This window comes from Oncorhynchus nerka, linkage group LG2 (assembly GCF_034236695.1).
Source record: "Oncorhynchus nerka isolate Pitt River linkage group LG2, Oner_Uvic_2.0, whole genome shotgun sequence".
Taxonomy (NCBI): Eukaryota; Metazoa; Chordata; class Actinopteri; order Salmoniformes; family Salmonidae; genus Oncorhynchus; species Oncorhynchus nerka.
In genome coordinates, this window is record NC_088397.1 from 75,864,420 (window position 1) to 75,877,254 (window position 12,835).

Below are 12,835 nucleotides of genomic sequence, written 5' to 3' on the forward strand. Positions count from 1 at the left end.
GAGGGTGACTGGGTCATGTCATGCAAACTCCATTTGAATCCTGACTATAATACCAACTTTTTGCCACATTGCATTCAATGGCCTAAGCAACCTATTTAGGAATGTTACTTGGAACTGATGAGCACAGCTAAGGCCAGTAAATGGGCTAATGGGTTCTTAAAAATACCTGCTAACTTTCTCTTTCTACGTTTGCTAAGCAACAGTCAGTGTCAATAATTTATGTGTGAGAACACAAGGCAAGTCAGGCCAATAGTGTACAACTGCATGACTGATGACTCCTTGCTGTCCCCAGTCCACCTGGCCGTGCTGCTGCTCCAGTTTCAACTATTCTACCTGCAGCTAGGAAACACTGACCTGTTCACCGGACGTGCTACCTGTCCCAGACCTGCTGTTTTCAACTCTCTAGAGACAGTAGGAGCGGTAGAGATACTCTGAATGTGATCGGCTATGAAAATCCAACTGACATTTACTCCTGAGGTACTGACCTGTTGCATCCTCGACAACCACTGTGATTATTATTATTTGACCCTGAACATTTGAACATGTTGGCCATGCTCTGTTTTAATCTCCACCCGGCACAGCCAGAAGAGGACTGGCCACCCCTTACTGTTTGGGGTTTTAGGCTGGGTTTCTGTACAGCACTTTGAGATATCAGCTGGGAAATAAAAGTATTATCTGAGTTTTTGTCCTACCTACCTCCCGTAATCCTTGTTAGCTAGTATCCTTCACTCCCGCCTGCCGAACACCTGCCCTCACCGTCGTTAACAGCCAGGGTGAGGACACTGTCTACCAGTCGTCTCCCACTAGCACAGCAGGCGGGAGGCTGGGGTGACACCGTGTGCTAGCTTGCTTGTTAGCGCAAGGTGCCCCTCCCGCCTGCAGTGTACCAGACTAGCTGGCTTCCCATCATTAACAGTACTGCGGGAAAACAATGCCCTACAAGCAGCCCCCCTGTTTTTCAGCATAAGGAATGCCCACACGGGAGATAGGGGAAATGCCATGGCAGATTAGGAGACAGCAGCTGGCGATTCATTATTGGGTCAACCTACAGGGACATGGGGTATCTCATCCTACAAAAGGGATTTTACAGGCATGCTGGGAACATGAGCGAAGACAACACAACCTTTGGGTGGGTTGGTAATATGCAGGCGAAGGAGATGGGACTGTATGGAAGGGAGTTTAGTCCAACCGTAGCTATCCCGGTGAATCCACCATGGCTCCTCCCACCTCCACTAGTAGATCTAGAAGTGTTGGAGAGACTACAGAAAGATAGGGAGGGTGTTGATCCATCTGATTGGTTTAAGAGACGTCTGGATACTGTGTATCAGGATGTTGTTCCCATTTACACAGATGGTTCAAAAGATCCAAGGACAGGACGTACTGGGTCAGTATTTGTAGTGCAGGAATGTGAGGTAAGGAAACGTATTACAGATCATCTGGCTGTATATACGGCTGAGATGATGGCCATACTGTTGGCCTTGCAGTGGGTGGAGGAAGTGAAGCCAGACAGAGTAGTTATTTGCTCTGATTCATGTGCAGTGTTAAGGAGTATCCAGTCCTTTATATCACGTAGCAGACAAGACCTGCTTTATGAGGTGCTACAAACCCATGACAGGAGTAAACAAATGGGTATACAGATAGTATTTACATGGGTCCCAGCTCACGTGGGAGTGGAGGGGAACGAGGCAGTTGATGTACTGGCTAAACAAGCACTAAGTAGTGAGGATGTTGATGTGGTAGTTTCAATGAGCAAGGTAGAGGCAAAAAGCATGATTGAACAGTGATGGTGGAGAAATGGCAGGAGCAGTGGAATAGAGATACTAAGGGCAGGCATTTATTTACTGATACAGTGTGGACATTATTGGAGGGAAAGAGAGAAGATGAGAGCTAGTATGAGGGAGAAGGGATACAGGAAATACGTTTAAAGAGTATATTGAGTAGAAGGTCATTAGATATAGTCTCAAATATGTTATCTTTTTTAAGAGCAAAGGGGCTGGCAGGTAGTATTTAGTTTCTCCCCGTCTGGCCCACACTCCAGTACAGTAAGTTGCGGTAATGCATCATAACGTTGGATGCCTAGATTAACCCCACCAAAGAAGAAGAAGAAGAAGAAGAAGAAGAAGAAGAACGCACCGAATTGCCTCCCGCAATTGCACCCTTCTCAGTCAAGCAAAATAGAAACAAGCAAATAGGGTGTTGTTACATAAACTGTCCGCCAGAGGTCACGTTTCTCCATGTGATTCTCACTTGCCGCTCCGGCCCCACACACGCGGATGAGAAGGCGATGAGCAGCGGATCAGCAAAACAAAAAAAAGGCAAAATAACCGGTTTATAGTGACGAGGGGCTGGCTGGATTATTCAACAATTAGGGACGCGGGTACGGATTTTCGCCTTTAATCACGTTAATGCGTGATATATCAACAATATCAGACACCGGAAATTGTTGGATACAGTTTGTAATCAACAATATTTTGAATCAATATTTGAGCAGCCTGAAAGCAAAATAATTCTGATATTATGACACCAGCTCGTTGGCGGCCATAAAGCTAAAGCAGGTAAGGGGGGTTTTCACCAGGAATTAATAATCAATGTCCAAACATATGTTACATGTCAGATGGAATATTGTGTTTGTTGCATTTCAAATGAAGTTGGTGAGCAGTGAAGTTGGTAGCTCGCTCGTGTCTACTTGCAGTAAAATACCGATTGCGCTGTTGCTGGTCGCCTGAACAGAATGACGCTGTTCCGTGGCAGACCGAGGCACAGGCGGATAGCCCACGACTATTTTATACTTTTCTAATGATCTGACATTACGAAATAAGAAATAGGCCCAGAGTGTGGGCAACAACTCACTATTCAGAATAGGCTATCGCTTTATATATGTTGTGTTACAATGTATCCTAATCAAACCTCGGTCATGCCATGGTTACATTTCTGACTGTGACCGTTTAGATAGGCGTTACATTGTAACCAACCATGTCGTGGTTGCACCAGTAAAGTATTTGCTGTGGCATTGTTTTGAAGTCGAAAGCTGTCAGGTTGGTAGGTTGAATTCAGTCGGCCATGTCATGAAATAGCCAACAAACCGTGACATCAAACAGCCAACAAACCGTGACATCAAACAGCCAAGTTGCTGGGCTAATGGAGGAAATGTATAGTAGTAGGGTTTCGACTTTTAAGCAGGTGACATTCTTGCCTAGAAACCCGACGTTGAATTGCATTTGATTCTATGTTGGGCAGAAATCAACGTTTGAATCATGACCTGTACTAGCCAATGTTGAATAAAATGATATGTTTACGTACTTTACCGGTTGTCAGTGGCCTTTTGGCGTTAGAAATGTGAGACAATAATGTTATATCCACAGGAATGTAATAATTACATACATTTTTCAAAGGTCTGGTAGTGCTTCAGATTTATATTACCTGAAGCATGATCACAAGAACTTGCTGAGCTCTTGCATATATTTACATGGTTCTGTGCATGCTTCAGGTGATACAAAACCGAACGCACTACCAGCCCTTTGAAATGTTTATGTAATAAGACTGGATATATTGTCTCACATTCCTACCGCCAACAGGACCAACCTCATGGACAACTGGTAAAGTACATTAAAATATACTTTTATTCAACATTCTGGCATGTAGAGCTCGTGAGTAAACTTTTCTGATTCAAATGCTAATTTCTGCCTGATGTAGAGCTCAATGCAATTCAATGTCGAGTTTCCAGGCAAGTGACATTTGACATTCTTGAGAAAAGGGCATGGCACATGTGACAACATTGTGCACATGGTGGGCTTATAGCAAGCAATTAACCAAGTATAAACAATTCAATCTGCCAAGATGTCATCAAGTTGTAAATTAGAGAGACAAAGAGGGAAAGGGATTGAGAACCTTCATTTTGCTATCTCACACATCCTCACACACCTTTATAATATCCTCCTGTCTTTAGTATACTCATGAACACATGTCCCTGACAGTCTGGCTGCCTATACTCAGAGCTATATGATCATGCACTGCAGCTACTTTTGCAATAAACTTTATGTGTGCTGGTGTTTTCCTTCTATCCATACTGTAATCCATTTGTCTTTTGGAATATGGGAACCAGATCCCAGAACACACTCACACTCACACACTCTCTCCCTGTCTCTCAATTTAAGGTGCTTTTTTGGCATTGGCAACCTATGTTAACATTGCCAAAGCAAGTGAAATAGATAACATACAAATGTGAAATAAACAACAATTGTACAGTAAATGTTACATTCACAAAAGCTCCAAAAGAATAAAGACATTTCAAATGTCATTGTCTGTATACAGTATTGTAATGATGTGCAAATAGCACACAAGGGAAAATAAATAAACATAAATATAGGTTGAATTTGCAATGGCGCTTGTTATTCACTGTTTGCCCGTTTCTTGTGGCGACAGGTCACAGAGTTTAGAGTTGAGAGTTTATCAAAATTGGATTTGTTTTCGAAGTCTGTGTAATCTGAGGGAAATATGTATTTTACTATATTAGACATTTGACAGGAGGTTAGGAAGTGCAGCTCAGTTTCCACCACATTCTGTGGGCAGTGTGCACATAGCCTGCCTTCTCAAGAGAGCCAGGTCTGCCTACAGTGGCCTTTCTCAATAGCAAGGCTATGCTCAATGAGTCTGTACATAGTCAAACCCTTCCTTTCAGTCACAGTGGTCTGTTTTTGGATAATTCTTTGCAATGTGTCAAGTAATTATCTTTTTGTTTTCTCATGATTTGGTTGTGTCTAATTGTGTTGTTGTCCTGGGGCTCTGTAGGGTGTGTTTGTGAACAGAGCCTCAGGACCGGCTTGCTTAGGGGACTCTTCTCCTGGTTCATCTCTCTTTAGGTGATGGCTTTGTTATAGAAGGTTGGGTATTTCTTCCTTTTAGGTTGTTGTAGAATTTAGTGGCTCTTTTCTGGATTTTGATCATTAGCGGGTATCGGCTTAATTCTGCTCTGCATGCATTATTTGGTGTTTTACGTTGTACACAGAGGATATTTTTGCAGAATTCTGCATGCCGAGTCTCAATTTGGTGTTTGTTCCATTTTGTGAATTCTTGGTTGGTGAGCGGAACCCAGACCTCACAACTATAAAGGGCAATGGGTTCTAGAACTGATTCAAGTATTTTTAGCCAGATCCTAATTGGTATGTCATATGTTATGTTCCTTTCGATGGCATAGAAGGCCTTTCTTGCCTTGTCTCTCAGATCGTGCACAGCTTTTTGGCGCTGATGTTTAGGCCGAGATATGTACACTTGTTTTGTGTGCTCTAGGGCAATGGTGTCTAGAAAGAATTTGTATTTCTGGTCCTGGACACTGACATTTCTTGGAACATTATTTTTGTCTTACTGAGATTTACTGTCAGGGCCCAGGTCTGACAAAATCTGTGGATACGATCATCAGCAAACAGTAGACATTTGACTTCAGATTCTAGGAGGGTGAGGCCAGGTGCTGCAGACTGTTCTAGTGCCCTCGCCAATTCGTTGATATATATGTTGAAGAGGGTGGGGCTCAAGCTGCCTCCCTGTCTCACCTCACGGCCCTGTGGAAATAAATGTGGTTTTTGCTCATTTTAACTGCACCCTTGTTGTTTGTGTACGTGGATTTTATATTGTCGTATGTTTTTCTCCCAACACCACTTTCCATCAATTTGTATAGCAGACCTCATTCCAAATTGAGTCAAAAGCTTTTTTGAAATCCATAAAGCATGAGACTTTGCCTTTGTTTGTTTGTTTGTCAATTAGGTTGTGCATGGTGAATACATGGTCTGTCGTATGGTAATTTGGTAAAAATACAATTTGACATTTGCTCTGTACATTGTTGTCACTGAGGAAATGTACGAGTCTGCTGTTAGTGATAACGTAGAGGATTTTCCCAAGGTTGCTGTTGACGCGTATCCCACAGTTGTTATCAAATTTTTCTTCACTTTTGTGGATTGGGGTGATCAGTCCTTGGTTCCAAGTAAGATGCCAGAGCTAACAATGATGAGAGTTTAAGCTTAGCCAATTGGAGTTTTTGGTCTGTATAATTTCATCATAAAAATCTCCTATGGAAGAACGATTGGAATCATTTCCCTGTTTGACCGCTAGGTTTTACTTGTATTATGACACCTCCGCTGTTGAGCTCTACTGTAGAGAGTTTTTGACGCCCCCATCGTTGTGGTGTAGAAATATGTTGTTCCCCCCCGCCCCACCCACTTTATTTAACCAGGAAGTTGATAACAAGTTCTCATTTACAATTGCGACCTGGCCAAGATAAAGCAAAGCAGTTCGACACATACAACAACACAGAGTTACACATGGAGTAAAACAAACATACAGTCAATAATACAGTAGAAAAATAAGTCTATATACAATGTGAGCAAATGAGGTGAGATAAGGGAGGTAAAGGAAAAAAAAGGCCATGGTGGCGAAGTAAATACAATATAGCAAGTAAAACACTGGAATGGTAGATTTGCAGTGGAAGAATGTGCAAGGTAGAGAGAAATAATGGGGTGCAAAGGAGCTAAATAAATAAATACAGTAGGGGGAGAGGTAGTTGTTTGGGCTAAATTATAGATGGGCTATGTACAGGTGCAGTAATCTGTGAGTTGCTCTGACAGCTGGTGCTTAAAGCTAGTGAGGGAGAGAAGTGTTTCCAGTTTCAGGGATTTTTGTAGTTCGTTCCAGTCATTGGCAGCAGAGAACTGGAAGGAGAGGTGGCCAAAGGAAGAATTGGTTTTGGGGGGTGACCAGAGAGATATACCTGCTGGAGTGTGTGCTACACGTGGGTGCTGCTATGGTGACCAGCGAGCTGAGTTAAGGGGGGACTTTACCTAGCAGGGTCTTGTAGATGACCTGGAGCCAGTGGGTTTGGCGACGAGTATGAAACGAGGGCCAGCTAACGAGAGCGTACAGGTCGCAGTGGTGGGTAGTATATAGGGCTTTGGTGACAAAACGGATGGCACTGTGATAGACTGCATCCAATTGATTGAGTAGGGTATTGGAGGCTATTTTGTAAATGACATTGCCGAAATCGAGGATTGGTAGGATGGTCAGTTTTACAAGGGTATGTTTGGCAGCATGAGTGAAGGATGCTTTGTTGCGAAATAGGAAGCCAATTCTAGATTTAACTTTGGATTGGAGATGTTTGATGTGAGTCTGGAAGGAGAGTTTACAGTCTAACCAGACACCTAGATATTTGTAGTTGTCCACATATTCTAAGTCAGAACCGTCCAGAGTAGTGATGTTGGACGGGTGGGTAGGTGCAGGCAGCGATCGGTTGAAGAGCATGCATTTAGTTTTACTTGCATTTAAGAGCAATTGGAGGCCACGGAAGGAGAGTTGTATGGTGTTGAAGCTCGTCTGGAGTAGAGGTCGACTGATTAATCGGAATGGCCGATTTCAAGTTTTCATAACAATCGGAAATCTGTATTTTTGGTCGCCGATTTGCCTATTTTTTTAAACCTTTATTTAACTAGGCAAGTCAGTTAAGAACACATTCTTATTTTCAATGACGGCCTAGGAACTGTGGGTTAACTGCCTCGTTCAGGGGCAGAACGACAGATTTTCACCTTGCAGTCAGCTCGGGGGATCTAATCTTGCACCCTTACAGTTAACTAATCCTACGCAATAACGACCTGCCTCTCTCTCGATGCACTCCGTGAGGAGCCTGCCTGTTACGCGAATGCAGTAAGCCAAGGTAAGTTGCTAGCTAGCATTAAACTTATCTAATAAAAAACAATCATAATCACTAGTTAACTACACATGGTTGATGATATTACTAGATATTATCCAGCGTGTCCTGCGTTGCATATAATCTGACTGAGCATACAAGTATCTAACTATCTGACTGAGTGGTAGGCAGAAGCAGGCGCGTAAACATTAATTGAAACAGCACTTTTGTGCGTTTTGCCAGCAGCTCTTGGTTGTGCGTCAAGCATTGCGCTGTTTATGACTTCAAGCCTATCAACTCCCGAGATGAGGCCGGTGTTAGCGCGCGCTAATAGCGTTTCAAACGTCACTCGCTCTGAGCCTTCTAGTAGTTGTTCCCCTTGCTCCGCATGGGTAACGCTGCTTCAATGGTGGCTGTTGTCGTTGTGTTGCTGGTTCGAGCCCAGGGAGGAGTGAGGAGAGGGACTGAAGCTATTGTTACACTGGCAATACTAAAGTGTGTATAAGAACATCCAATAGTCAAAGGTTAACCTCTTGCTCCTACCTGGCACGCAGGCGTCCCATCTACAGCTCTGGAAATGCAAATGCGCTACGCTAAATGCTAATAGTATTAGTTAAAACTCAAACGTTCATTAAAATACACATGCAGGGTATTGAATTAAAGCTACACTCGTTGTGAATCCAGGCAACAAGTCGGATTTTTAAAATGCTTTTCGGCGAAAGCATGAGAAGCTATTATCTGATAGCATGTAACACCACAAAAGACCCGCAGGGGACGTAAACAAAATAATTAGCATATTCGGCGCTACACAAACCGCACAATAAAATATAAAACATTCATTACCTTTGACCATCTTCTTTGTTGGCACTCCTAGATGTCCCATAATCACTATTGGGTCTTTTTTTTCGATTAAATCGGTCCATATATAGCCTAGATATTGTAGACTGTGTGATAAATGGAAAAAAATAGCGTTTCATAACGTAACGTCATTTTTTAAAATTCAAAAAGTCGACGATAAACTTTCACAAAACACTTCTAAATACTTTTGTAATGCAACTTTAGGTATGAGTACACGTTAATAAGCGATAAAATTCATCAGGAGGCGATGTAAATTCTTTAGCTGTCCGTTTCGAAAAAATGTCCGGAGAGAGCTCGACCAAAACATCCGGTCGGAGACCGGAGGGAATGAGTTCCCTTGAATCGGTTTGAGGGTAACTATGCTACTACTTAGCTTTGGTTTTCAAAATATCAAACAAAATGAGAGCCTAAGAGTAGGGATGCACAATATATTGGTGAACATATCGGAAATATTGGTATCGGCCGATGTCTAGTTTAACGGTCGATGTGCAAAACCGATGTCAAAGCTGACATGCATACCTATATAACGTAGGTACATGACGTAATGACACCATGTAAAATGTTGCACTATATGTGCAACACAGCATTCCTAAACTAGCCCACAATGTCTGATGTGTGGATCAAGCAGTCAACAAGTCAAGCACTCATTTGAAAGAGTAACAAAATTGCAGCGAGACAACTCAAAGGCGAAATCCATTAAAGCCAAGATAATAGAATTCATTGTCCTTGACAATCAACCTTTCTCTGTTGTGGGTGATGTTGGCTTTCGCCAACTGGTCGAGCACCAGTTAACACTACCAAGTGCGCTATTTTTCCGATGTTTCCCTACCGGAGTTACACAGTAACAGCGTCACTGCTATTAGCTTCACGACATACATACTATTGAACTCCGTTTGGGTCTTAGCGTGTCATAAAAGAGACAGTAGCACTGTCAAAGCTGTACAAAAAGTTCGCAAACACGGGCCATGAACGATGTGTTTACAATACCACGTTGGTAATAAAGCATCATTTGTTCGACCGCAACTTCTGGGGTAGCTAGCTTTAGCTTGGTACCTCGCTAGCACCAATACAACCAGCCTGAAAACGATGACCAAGAGATACTGCTGTAATTTACATGATTTTTAGCAATGATTTAGGAATCCTTGTAAGTATTAGCCAGGTTTCCACTTGTTGTTCGCCTATTGAAATTGAACTTCAGTTTGTGAAAATAAATAGCTAGCCAGCTACTTAACCCTGTTGCCCAAAGCTAAAGTTATAAGCAACCAGCTAGCTTCATCTTGCTAGTGAAGCTCGACTGGACCGGGTTATGTGTTGTGAAGCTAGCCACAAAAAGGATTAGGCAAATAGGGGAATTTATGCCATACTTTTATTTTGAAGGCTAACTGCAAAGTCCACTATTGTGGCTAGCTTCACATAGATGAGTCCGTCCACCATTACTCAAATATGAACTGTCTTATAAATTAGGGTTATTTTAGATGATGACACCTAGCTATATACATAGCTAGCTAACTATAGCTACTGAAACAGATTGTCGTTTTGCTATGTTTTTGGGGAAGAACATTGTTTGCATCCATGAGCTAGCTAGCTTTTTTTATGACCAGCACTGTAGGTGTGCAAGACAACTTACCAGCATCATAGCATACTTATCAATGAATCGTTGAGACATATGAAATACGAATGATAGTGTAATCAATGTGTAATAACTACATAACAAAATTATTGAACACGTACAATTATTAAGTGACTTGCAGTCATAATTCAGGTCCTGATTGGTCAACAAACTTATTTGACACATCAAATAGTTTTATTTGACACGTCAAATAGTTTTAAATAGTATATTTTTTGACATGCAAAGACCCAAACGGCGTTCCATAGAAATCCTGGTTGAGAATGAAATAACTGAACAAATGAACAACGAAACAGCACAGCAAGTAAGTGAACGAAATAGGTTTTGATGATGTTTTACTGGTAATGGGGACATATATAAATGCCAACAAAGTAACGTGTGTGTGTGTGTGTGTGTGTGTGTGTGTGTCCTTTATTTAACTAGGCAAGTCAGTTAAGGACAAATTCCTATTTACAATGACGGCCAAACCTGGACAAAGCTGGGCCAATTGTACGCCGCCCTATGGGACTCCCAATCATGGCCGGATGTGATACAGCCTGGATTCGAACCAGGGACTGTAGTGACGCATCTTGTGTTGAGATGCAGTGCCTTAGACCTGCTGCGTCCATGTGTGTGTGTTAACTATTCAACTGTACTAGAATGCTTAAAAGGCAACAAAAAAATGTAATATCGGTTATCGGTCGAATTTTTTTTGGGGGGGGGGCAAGGAAAATATCGGAAATTGGCCAAAAATGTCATATCGGTGCATCACTACCTAAGTGTCAAGTACACCATAATGCAAGTACTTCCTAGTTTGTTACAATGTGTAGCACAGGTTACTTCATTGCTAGATCCTCTATTATAAAGCTTATGTGGTATACCATGTGATTGACAGACATCACTGTCACTGATATTAGATCACTGAGGGCTACCCTTCCCACTAACCAAACAATTAACCAAAGAGGTTAGGACCTAACATTAGCAAAAGTTGCTGTAATGTTGTTGACACATCCAGTAGGATTTAGGATCAGCTGTCAGACCAGTTAGTCTGGTTGTGGTCAGGTTGTTGTTTTATCAACTGTGGATATAGGACCATTAGTACTAATATAGGTATGCACTGCAGAGAACCAACAGAGAATAGGAAAGGGATTGTTTATGAATTGGGATGTGTGGATCATTTCAAAATTCTCTGAACAGATTTGTTTTCGAGGCAGTTACCCTACCTCACATGACCTCTGCCAAGGATTATGTCCTGTTATGCCATTTTATGTCATATCATGATCTCCAGTACAGCAACTGTATAATCATTAGAGTACAGCTATAAGCTATAATATAAATGATAAGCTTCCTTTCTTCTGCACTGAGGCTGAGCAAAACAGTAGGACAGTTGATCCCAGAATGAACCTGGTTAGATGCCAGAGATATTTTGGCCATTAACATCCTTGGGTGATATAAAGTAGGTAGAAAAGATAATGGACCTACAGTGGGGCAAAAAACTATTTAGTCAGCCACCAATTGTGCAAGTTCTCCCACTTAAAAAGATGAGAGAGGCCTGTAATTTTCATCATAGGTACACTTCAACTATGACAGACAAAATGAGAAAAAAAATCCAGAAAATCACATTGTAGGATTTCTAATGAATTTATTTGCAAATTATGGTGGAAAATTAATATTTGGTCAACAACAAAAGTTTATCTCAATACTTTGTTATATACCCTTTGTTGGCAATGACAGAGGTCAAACGTTTTCTGTAAGTCTTCACAAGGTTTTCACACACTGATGCTGGTATTTTGGCCCATTCCTCCATGCAGATCTTCTCTAGAGCAGTGATGTTTTGGGGCTGTTGCTGGGCAACATGGACTTTCAACTCCCTCCAAAGATTTTCTATGGGGTTGAGATCTGGAGACTGGCTAGGCCACTCCAGGACCTTGAAATGCTTCTTACGAAGCCACTCCTTCGTTACCCGGGCGGTGTGTTTGGGATCATTGTCATGCTGAAAGACCCAGCCACGTTTCATCTTCAATGCCCTTGCTGATGGAAGGAGGTTTTCACTCAAAATGTCACGATACATGGCCACATTCATTCTTTCCTTTACACGGATCAGTCGTCCTGGTCCCTTTGCAGTTAAACAGCCCCAAAGCATGATGTTTCCACCCCCATGCTTCACATTAGGTATGGTGTTCTTTGGATGCAACTCAGCATTCTTTGTCCTCCAAACACGACGAGTTGAGTTTTTACCAAAAGTTATATTTTGGTTTAATCTGACCATATGACATTCTCCCAATCTTCTTCTGGATCATCCAAATGCTCTCTAGCAAACTTCAGATGGGCCTGGACATGTACTGGCTTAAGCAGGGGGACACGTCTGGCACTGCAGGATTTGAGTCCCTGGCGGCGTAGTGTGTTACTGATGGTAGGCTTTGTTACTTTGGTCCCAGCTCTCTGCCAGTCATTCACTAGATCCCCCCGTGTGGCTCTGGGATTTTTGCTCACCGTTCTTGTGATCATTTTGACCCCACGGGGTGAGATCTTGCATGGAGCCCCAGATCGAGGGAGATTATCAGTGGTCTTGTATGTCTTCCATTTCCTAATAATTGCTCCCACAGTTGATTTCTTCAAACCAAGCTGCTTACCTATTGCAGATTCAGTCTTCCCAGCCTGGTGCAGGTCTACAATTTTGTTTCTGGTGTCATTTGACAGCTCTT

The 12,835-nt window shown here is 42.2% G+C and overlaps 1 protein-coding gene across 1 annotated transcript in view; it reads left to right on the forward strand.

Annotated features, from left to right (window-relative positions):
* The first annotated feature begins 2,264 nt into the window (after window positions 1–2,264).
* The window catches only part of LOC115117971 (phosphatidylinositol 4-phosphate 3-kinase C2 domain-containing subunit beta-like), a 93,511-nt gene continuing 82,940 nt past the window's right edge, over window positions 2,265–12,835 (forward strand). Inside the window, 1 exon segment of the mRNA XM_065002726.1 lies at window positions 2,265–2,555. The gene's annotated coding sequence lies outside the window, so the exon portion shown is untranslated.